We start from the raw sequence: 10,377 nt of genomic DNA, 5'->3' as shown, positions 1-10,377 counted from the left end.
GTTTGAGGCTGCCACCCAGAGAGAGGAAACTAGCGGAAGAGGTTCAGATGAACAAAAGGACAAGGCAGAACCACTGCTTGTGGGAAGAGGCAGCCCATGTGCAGGGCTCGGAGCTATGGCATGTGTGTGCATAACCACAGCATGGGCAGGGGCTGCTGTGGCAGCAGGGGTGTGTTCCAGCAGCAAGGAGAGAGAGGGATTTTTAATAGTGAGAATCCTAGGGGTCGCTGGGGACTGGTCTATTACAACAGCATCAGCGCAGTCCCACACTGCAATGCAGACTGGCTGCTTGGCCTGTGTTCTTCCCTGCCCAGAGGAGACATGGGAGAGCAGAACCGAGAGAGGGACCAGCAAAGGCCAGGCACGAGAGGATGTAGGACAAGCTCAGGAAATGCCCTAGTTTCCAGGCTGTGTGTGCGGGGGGGGGGGGGGGGGAGCCCATGCCATCTGCCTCACACTGCACAGGCCAGCATGGAGCTGATATTAGAGAAGCTGGTGCTGCCGTTCTTGCAGAGGAGGCATCAGAGAACTGGGGGCCTGGAGCACTATGCATTATGGGGTGAAATGGAGGAGCTAGGTCCCACAGAGACACTGGGAACTCATTGACCATCTGCAGGTCACCAGCCTCTTCAGCAAGAGGGGAGTGAGTCCCCGAGGGATTAATAAGACCCTCCTTACAGGCAACCCACAGGGAGGGCCATTATCCCCCCCCCCCCCCACAAGGCCTGGTGGGGCCGCCTGCACTGAGCAACACTGCACATTAGCATGATCTCAAAGCACTTTCCAAAGGTTGGTCAGCACCATTAAACCCTCTTCCTCTGCGCGTTTTACACATGGGGAAACCAAGGCACAGAACAATAAAATCGCTTGCCCAAGTTCCCACATGGCAGTGTGAGGAACAGAACCCAGGACTCCTGACTCCCAGTTCTGTGGTCTGACCCCAGACCAAGATCTGCCACCATCTGTGCCTTTCACAACAGGAGTCCTTGCACGTCTCACAAACCAGCAATGAACCCCCACCCCCGTATGGTGGCAGTAACACAAGTGCTTTGTCATTAAATGAAAGGGAGCAGGGCAGCACTGAGAGTGAGCTGGGATAACTAGAGAAGGCGGAATCCTGGAGCCATGACCTCAGATTTCAAGGCAGCCGGCCAGCCTGGAGTGACAGCTCCACCCACACAGACTTGGTGATGAAAACCAATTTTCATTGGAGGTGCTGGTGCTAGATGGCAGGGATCGGTTTCCGAGGTAGTCTGGTCCCTGTAGCCTCACTTCTCTTCCCAGGGCAGCACCGTGGCCAGGTGGTGAGTGTTTGCCTCACCTGGTTTTAGCAGTAGACTGAGGTGGTGCCAAGCCTGGGCAGCTCTTGATGGGTTCAGGCCACTGATCTGGAAAATCAGCGGCTTTCCTGAACCCATTCACAATGTTTCTAAGAGACTGTGCAAGGCTGGGGCTGGGCTTGCAGAGGAATCTCTCCCCACCAGGCTTAATTTGTAACGAGAGAGGTGCCAGGGCTCACGCAATTTTTCACATTCATAACTGATGCACCAAGCCCAGGGGTGCTGGGGCTCCGCCCTGGCAAGCCCCGCACAAATTAAGCACTGCCAAAGGGGGTGACATCACCCGCTGAGCTCCCGGGGAGCAGTCAGTCATCCAGGCTCTGAGCTGCAACCATACTGCGCTGTAGCTCAGAAGCCCAGGAGACAGCCCCGTAGCGGACAGCTACCCCTATCCCTGCCCACCAGGCTCCTCCTGCCCCCATTCTCTCGGAGGGACCCCTCTTTTCATTGTATAACCCCACTGTCTCCCAGGCCTTGCTCCTGTTCCCATGGGTACCTCCTTCAGCTCCAGGACGGGCCGCCTCTCTCATCATAGAATCATAGAATATCAGGGTTGGAAGGGACCCCAGAAGGTCATCTAGTCCAACCCCCTGCTTGAAGCAGGACCAATTCCCAGTTAAATCATCCCAGCCAGGGCTTTGTCAAGCCTGACCTTAAAAACCTCTAAGGAAGGAGATTCTACCACCTCCCTAGGTAACGCATTCCAGTGTTTCACCACCCTCTTAGTGAAAAAGTTTTTCCTAATATCCAATCTAAACCTCCCCCATTGCAACTTGAGACCATTACTCCTCGTTCTGTCATCTGCTACCATTGAGAACAGTCTAGAGCCATCCTCTTTGGAACCCCCTTTCAGGTAGTTGAAAGCAGCTATCAAATCCCCCCTCATTCTTCTCTTCTGCAGACTAAACAATCCCAGCTCCCTCAGCCTCTCTTCATAAGTCATGTGCTCTAGACCCCTAATCATTTTTGTTGCCCTTTGCTGGACTCTCTCCAATTTATCCACATCCTTCTTGTAGTGTGGGGCCCAAAACTGGACACATCCTCACTTAGGGCTGGAGTGCCCCCTCCTGCAGGCACACCCAGGGGAGAGCACTTGCAGGGAGGAAATCTTCATGGGGTCCTCTCAGCGGGGAGGGCTGTGGCTGGGAAGGCTGTGATCATCAGGCCAGCTCCCCCAAGCCCATGGATCCCATAGACTCAGACCCTCCACACAGAGCATCCCCAGTGCTGCAATGTCTAGCCACCGTGGGCTAGAGCGAAGAGCAATGTGTGGCTGAAGGGGCAGCGAGCAGCAGGGTGTGGAGAGGTCAGGTACCACACCTAGGCTCATAGAAATGGGCTGACTCCAAGCTGGGGCCTTTTGTTTCCTCCTCCCTGGTGTAGTCTGCTCATTTCCAGCCCCTGTGCCCTAAGGGGTGAAGGAATGTTCTGACAGACACAGTAAATTTTCTTCTGCCCAGTCCCCCTGGCCATTCACCCACCTTTAGCTCGTGGACAGTGGCAGGACAGGCCAAAGAAGCTTTTGTTTTGCCCCCTGGCACTCACTGTTAAGAACAGCCCTCGTGCTGGGTGATGTCTGGGACTGGCATTGTCACATCACCATGCCAACAGGATGACGTCCTCCTGTGACGACAGCATCACAACCAGAGGGGCTGTTAGCATCCAGCATCCCAGGTAGCCCCGCCCACAGCAGATCAGCTCCTGGCTGTCCTACATTTGCCCAAGGGTGACACTTCCCTGCCAGATCAGCCCAACCTCCTGGCCAGGGCCCCGGGCTGGGAACCAGGGCTCTGGAAGCGCTGAGCACTGGAAGTCCCGTTGACTTTCCCTGCAGTCCTGGCTAATCAACAGCTCTGAGAATCAGGCTCAGGGCTCTTTCCTCCCCGACACTGCGAGGCCAGTTCAGATCTGCCTGTCCAAGAACATCAGTTGGCATCAGCTCAGGACACGTGGCCCTGGGCAGGGCTGCACCACCAAGGAGAGAAGCACAAGACCTCCCTTTTCTCCTTCCCTCCAGCATCTAGTATTAGACACTTCCTGAGATCCCTGAGAGTCGGCACCTGGGGGACAGACAAGACAGCTCCACCATGGCAGCCAGAAAAGCTTCTAACAGTATGTTGGTTTTCCCCTACACCATCTATCACTGTAGTACGGGAGTGCCTCCCACACATGAATGCATTTATCCTCACCACCCACCTCTGAGGTAGGTCAGGACTGTTATCCTCACTGATGGGAAACTGAGGCATGGAGGGGTCAAGGTCACACAGTCTGTAGCACAGCAGGGAACTGAAGCTAGATCTTCTGTGGCCCAGCCCCTTCCTACTGTTGTTTATATTTGTATTCCAGTAGCAGCTAGAGGCTCCATTGTGCTGGGCACTGCACAGAGACATGCTAAGAGCTGAACGGCTAAAGAGACCAGACAGACAAAAATAAATATTTTCCACCCCCCATTTTACAGAGGGGGAACTGAGCCACAGAGAGATGAAGAGTACACTGCAATCGGAGGTGTAACTGCAGCTTATGTGGACATAATCTAGCTAGGTAGGTCCCAGCCCTGCAAAGCTGGAGGATTCCTCAGGCCCACGCTGTGGCGTTGCTGATCTGGCACTCATGCTCGCTAGACTAGTCTGCTTGAGCCCCGCCCCCATGATCCCTCTATAGGTAGCCTTGGGCCAAGGCCACAAGGGGCGTTTGTGGCAACATTTGGAATTGAATCCAAATTTTGGCAGTTTTTAACAATGTGGGTAATTAACAACTGGAACAACTTATCAAGGGTCGTGGTGGATTCTCCATCACTGACAATTTGTAAATGAAGACTGGGTGTTTTTCTAAAAGCCCTGCTCTAGGAGTTATTGTGGGGCTCATCTCTGGGCTGGGTGATGCAGGTCAGACTAGATGATCACAGTGGTCCCCTCTGACCTTGGAATCTGGGAGTCCAGATCTCCTGAGTCCCAGGCCAGTGCATTCACCCCACAGCCCTCCTTCCTCTTCCACCCCATGAGCAACCAGGCACTTTGGGGCTGCGCTGACTTTTCATACTAAATACAAAGAGCAAGAAAGAGCAAAAGTCTTTGCTGGAGAGCAAAGGGTGCGTGATGCCACTGACCCAGACTCAGAGCTCGAGGCAGCTGCCTCTGCAGACAGGCAGGGTGCTCAGCAATTTAAACAGCAGTGCACAGAAAAGCAAAGCATTTCTGTGTCTACAGCTACCCATGCCACACTCCGAGGCTGGTGTTCTCCCATGCTGAGGAGAAGGGCCGTGGGATCTCACGGCCACACAGAGCAAAAAGGGAAGCGGACTTTGAATATTCATCCCTTGTAATTCATCTGCTGTGAAGGGCTGACTCAGTGCTGCTGGGGTCAGGAATGGGCAGTTCCAGGAAGGCTAGACACTTCAGACCTGATGGTTATGGGATTAAATCATCCCCTTGGGCCATTTGGAATTGAAGTCGAGGCCCATTTCCCATTACTGATCTGGGATCCTACTGAGGTTTTTAATTAATCATTTTATAATAAAGTCACTTTCCTAGTCTCTCAAATGAAGTGGGAAGAATTCCAGGAAGCAAAGCTTTGATTGTCAGAATGGAGGGAAGATGTACTAATTATTTTTAATATTTCTTCATAACCTCCCGCCACCTAATAGAGCTTTAACACATCCCAGCCATCTGCTGCATGCCGGCCTGGCCTGCCACCGAGCTGTCCCCAGGGGTCTCCCAGTCACACTCGCTGAGCTCCTCAATTTGCTTCAAAAACACATCAGTTGCTTTAGAGCAGGGAAATGTGCCAGTCCTACATAACGGAGGCTCTGCTGTTCCCTGGGAAGAGGGTCATTCAGGGGAATCACCACCATCACATCAAAGATGAAACAAAGCAGCAATTTCATGATGGAGATCCAGGACAAATTAAAGGTACACGATTGTTTAACTATTAATTGGTGAGCTGGCTAATTCTCTCCACACTGGTAGACAAATTAAGTTGCAGGCAGCTGAACCGTGTAGGATTGGCTGAGACAAGGAACGAAGTGAGGAAGGCTGGGAGTGCGGACGGGGATTCAGGAGTAGTGGACTCAATTCCTGACTCTGCCCTAGACTTCCTGTGTGATCTTGACCAAGTCACTTAAACTCTGCACCCCAGTTTCCCCATATGTAAAAATAGGGATAATGGTACTTCCTTTGTCTGTCTTGCCTATTTACATTGCAAGCTCTTTGGGGCAGAGATTGTCTTTTACTACATGAAAGTACAGCAATGAGCAAAATGGGGCACAGATCTCAGCTGGCTCCTAATCCCTAGCCTAATAAAGATGGTGTTCAAACAGAGCTTTGACACTACGGCTGCCATGCTGCTTTCTTTCCTAAGGCTCAGAGATTGCCCAGTTTCCTTCCCAAATATTTTACTGCCCCCATCCTTACCCAGTCATGCAACATCCTACTCATGGGGTAGGCCTAGGAGCGGCTGAATCACTGTGGGGTTGGGCCCTAGCCACAGTGGAATAGATCTTTCTTGGCTCCCCACTTAAGCAGTCCCATTGCCTGTGGTGGGGGTTACATGCAAGAGGCAGACTAAGAGGGCAGCACGGCTCAGTTTGTACAGCCCGTTGGGACCGTGGGAGAGTCGCGGCTCTCTGGGAATACAAGCTAAGAGGGCAGGTGAGGATATGAGCGCTCACTGCAGCAGCGCCCCTCGGTGGCTGCAGGGCGCGGTACCATTCAGCACACGGCACTTGCAGTAGCTGCTCTCTCTCTGACGGTACTTACAGATCTTAGTGGGGCTCCTCGAGGCGGTCCATGGAACACTTGCTTGTGATCCAGAGGGAACCGGCTCCCCTCCTCCTCTCAAGCTGCAGGCTCCTGGTTGCAAAGCAGAACCTGATCCCAGGTGGACAACAAGAGGGAACCTAGCTGCCTTTGTTGTCCCTAGCAGAAGGGGAATGAGGCACGTCCATCGGAGAAGAGGACTATGGGAAGGATTTTCAATAGCACCCAAGTGATTTAGAAGTGCACGTCCCATTGAAAGTCAATGTGTCTGGGCAACAAGAGCAGAGGGAGAAGACAACGAGGCAATCAGAACAGCATGTGCAGAGGGAAAGTAGATGGGGCAAAACTCAGCCTGCACGCTTGGAATGGAGAATAAAAGGAGCCAGCGAAAGTTCCCAGGCCAACACACCTAGTGCAACAGACAGCTCCAAAGACACACCCTGCCCTGCTGTCTGCCCTCGTTAGCAATTGCTGCAGGAACGCAACACAATTGCCTGTGGAGCACGGACTGGCCCTACTGCAGCCTTGCCTAAGGCCTTGTCTACACTGGCAGGTTTCTGCGCCGTAAAGCAGCGTTCTGCGCTGTAACTCCCCAGGCGTCACGCGGCCAAGCAGCTGAGCGCGCAGACACTGCACAGCTGCAGGGCTGTAAAAACACCACCCCGACGAGAGACGTGCAGCCTTCTGCGCCGGGGGTACAGACACCCTGGTCGATCACAGCCCTGCGATTGGCCTCCGGGAGGTGTCCCACAATGCCTGTTCTTGCCTCCCTGGTCATAGGTTTGAGCTCCACTGCTCTGTCCTCAGGTGACGAACCGTGAGCCCCACCCCGTAAATTCCTTGGGAATTTGGAAAGTCCCCGTCCTGTTGGCTCGGTGGTGCGTGCAGTGGTCTCAGCGCATCTTTCCAGGTGGCCAAGCCTGCTCCATGCACCAGGCGATCCCCCACTTGGCGCAGTGCCGAGCTGCTGGACCTCATCAGCACTTGGGGAGAGGAGGCTGTCCAGCCCCAGCTGCGCTCCAACAGTCAGAATTATGATACCTATGGACAGATTTCACGATGCATGACAGAAAGGGGCCGTGAGCGGGACACAGTGCAGTGCAGGGTCAAAGTGAAGGAGCTGTGGAGCGCCTACCACAAGCGCAGGAGGCAAACCACCGCTCCGGTGCTGCACCCACGAGCTGCCGGTTCTACAAAGAGCTGGACGCGATCCTTGGTGGCGACCCCACCTCCACTGCGAAGGCCACTGTGGATACTTTGGTGGCTCGCGGGCCAGTCGAGAGTGGACAGAGCCAAAAGGAGGAAATCTTGGACGAGGAGGTGGACCCAGAGGCAGAAGACGACTTGCAAGTCAGAGATGCATGCAGCCAGGAGCTCTTCTCTACCCCAGAGGAGCCTAGCCAGCCACAGCTGTCGGATCTTGGCGAAGCGCAAACAGGAGAGGAGGCCCCTGGTAAGTTGCTTTGATTTTTGGAATTACTGAAGTGAGTTGTTGGGGGCAGGAGGATTGGAGAAAGCAGGCTTGTGTCTGTATGTTGTGGGTACCACCACATGCCTAGTCTGAGCGGTGGAACAGGGTGTTGATTGACTCCCTCACTTCACGGGAATCTGCCTCAGATCTCCAGGAAACTCTCACGGAGATACTGGGCAATCTGCTGCCACAGGTTCTTTGGCAGAGCTGCTTTGTTTCTTGCCCCATTAAGGGTAACTTTCCTGCGCCATTCTGCCGTCACGGGGGGTGGGGACCATGGCTGCGCACAGGTGAGCCAGGGCCCGGGTGGAATCCACAGTCTTGGTTCCGTGCTCACCCTCAGCAGCGAGATCTTCCATAATGAACACAGCCTGTGAAAAATGTGGGGACCATAATGATTAGAAGGCCCCCCTACAATGCCGGCTTTCCCCAAGAGCCACATGCCCAGTGTACAGCAGGGTCCAGGAACAGCGATTTCCCCTGCCCCTGCGGCTACTCACCGTTTTGGGGGTCTTGTGGCTCATGTGTGCTTTCCTGGGGTCAGCCACTTAGTGACAGGTATGTGAATAGTGGCTGTTTTAAATCACTGAATCAGTGGTCTCTGTGTTGCAAACAATGCTGCTTCTGTAAAATGTTGCATTTTGGCTTAACAGATATGACCTTGGGAGGCCAGCCTCCCTCTTTGTTATCACCAGCTGAATGGCTGTGCAGAATTAGAAAGCGACCAAGAAGAACTAAGGAGAACTTTCTGCGTGATGTCATGATGCACTCTGCGGCCGAAAAACAAGAACTGAAGTAGTGGTGGGACAGCGAGAAGAGGGACTGAAAGGAGAACACGGCGCACCAGAACGAAGCCATGGAGCGGCTCTTAAACATTATGGTGCATGAAGCAGACACACTCCAGGTGTTACTAGCAATCAAACCAAGCAGCTCTGCACCCGCCCTCCCCTGCAGCCGCTGTCACAAAACTCTTTCCCATTGCACCCCCCAGACACCACCACCACACTCTTATCAACCTCCTGGCTCCAGTCTGTACCCGCTGCATTCCACTCCTGCCCCGTCACAGTCCAGCCCTGCGGACTCCCACTACCCACTGCACTCAACACCCGTCCCTCTGCAGTTTAGCCCTGCTGAAGTACAGTATCCACTGCACTGTACTCCAAAGGAGAAGGATGGATATGAGCCCTGGACATACACAAATTTTTAACTGTCCCGGGACACCTCCTCCTCTTGAGACCTTCCCTTCTACCATCCCCCTCAGTGCTGAGGTGTTCTTTTGTTTCTCTCTCCCCTCCGGTTGTTGTTTTTTAATAAAAGAATTGTGTTGGTTTGAAAGCAATCTTAATTCTATTAATTGAAAGCAAACCGAGCCCTGCAAAGCAACAGATAATTTTCTTAAACCTTCACAGTGCATCATCTGCACCAATCACAATCACCTCCTAGCATTACAAGCACTGCACTCCCGAGCACAGCAACAAATATTAGTGGCTTTCAGCTTCAAACTGCTGCCTCAAGGCACCCCTGATCCTTATGGCCCCGCACTGTGCCCCTCTAATAGCCCTGGTCTCCGGCTGTTCAAATTCAGCCTCCAGGTGCTGAGTCTCAGCGGTCCAGCCTTGAGTGAAGCTTTCACCCTTCCTTTCACAAATATTATGGAGCGTACAGCACGCGGCTATAAGCATAGGAATATTGTCATCGGCGAGGTCCATCTTCCCATATAGGCAGCGCCAGCAGGCCTTTAAATGGCCAAAAGCACACTCAACAGTCATTCTGCCCTTGCTCAGCCTGTTGTTGAACCACTCCTTGCTGCTGTCAAGGTGGCCCGTGTATGGCTTCATAAGCCACGGCATTAAGGGGTAGGCAGGGTCTCCCAGGATCACAATTGGCATTTCGACTTCCCCTACGGTGATCTCTTGGTCCGGGAAGAAAGTCCCAGCTTGCAGCTTCCTGAACAGGCCAGTGTTCCAAAAGATGCATGCGTCTTTCTGGACCAGCCTGCGTTAATGTCCGTGAAATGCCCATGGTGATCCACAAGTGCCTGGAGAACCACAGAGAAATACCCCTTGTGATTAATGTACTCGGTGGCTAGGTGGTCTGGTGCCAGAATTGGAATATGCGTCCCATCTATCGCCCCTCTGCAGTTAGGGAAGCCCATTTGTGCCTAGCCATCCATAATGTCATGCACGTTGCCAAGAGTCACGGTTTTTCGGAACAGGATGCGATTAATGGCCCAGAACACTTCCATCAACACGAGTCCAATGGTCGACTTTCCCACTCCGAACTGGTTAGTGACAGATTGGTAGCATTCTGGAGTAGCCAGCTTGCACAGTGCAATCGCCACGCGCTTCTCCAGTGACAGGGCAGCTCTCATTCTCATGTTCTTGCACGGCAGGGATGGGGCGAGCACATCACCCACAGTCCCATGAACGTGGCTTTCCTCATGCGAAAGTTCTGCAGCCATTGCTCGTCATCCCAGACGTGCATGACGATGTGATCCCACCACTCCGTGCTTGTTTCCCAAGCCCAAAACCGGCGTTCCACTGTGGTCAGCATCTCCGTGAATGCCACAAGCAATCTCCTGTCGTAGCTACTACGTGTGGCGAGATCAATGTCACACTCCTCTTGCCTTTGTAGTTTCAGGAGTAACTCCACTGCCACTCGTGACGTGTTAGTCAGAGCGAGCAGCATATTGGTCAACGGTGCGGGATCCATTCCTGCAGAGGCAGAGCGCGCAGTACACAAACCGTTGAAAGATGGCACCGAATGCAGACGGAAGCCCAGGGATTGCTGGGATGCGAAGCCAGGCATCATG

This window comes from Natator depressus, chromosome 15 (genome assembly GCF_965152275.1).
Source record: "Natator depressus isolate rNatDep1 chromosome 15, rNatDep2.hap1, whole genome shotgun sequence".
NCBI lineage: Eukaryota > Metazoa > Chordata > Testudines > Cheloniidae > Natator > Natator depressus.
The sequence above is the reverse complement of the archived record's forward strand: the minus strand, read 5'-3'. Positions refer to the sequence as shown.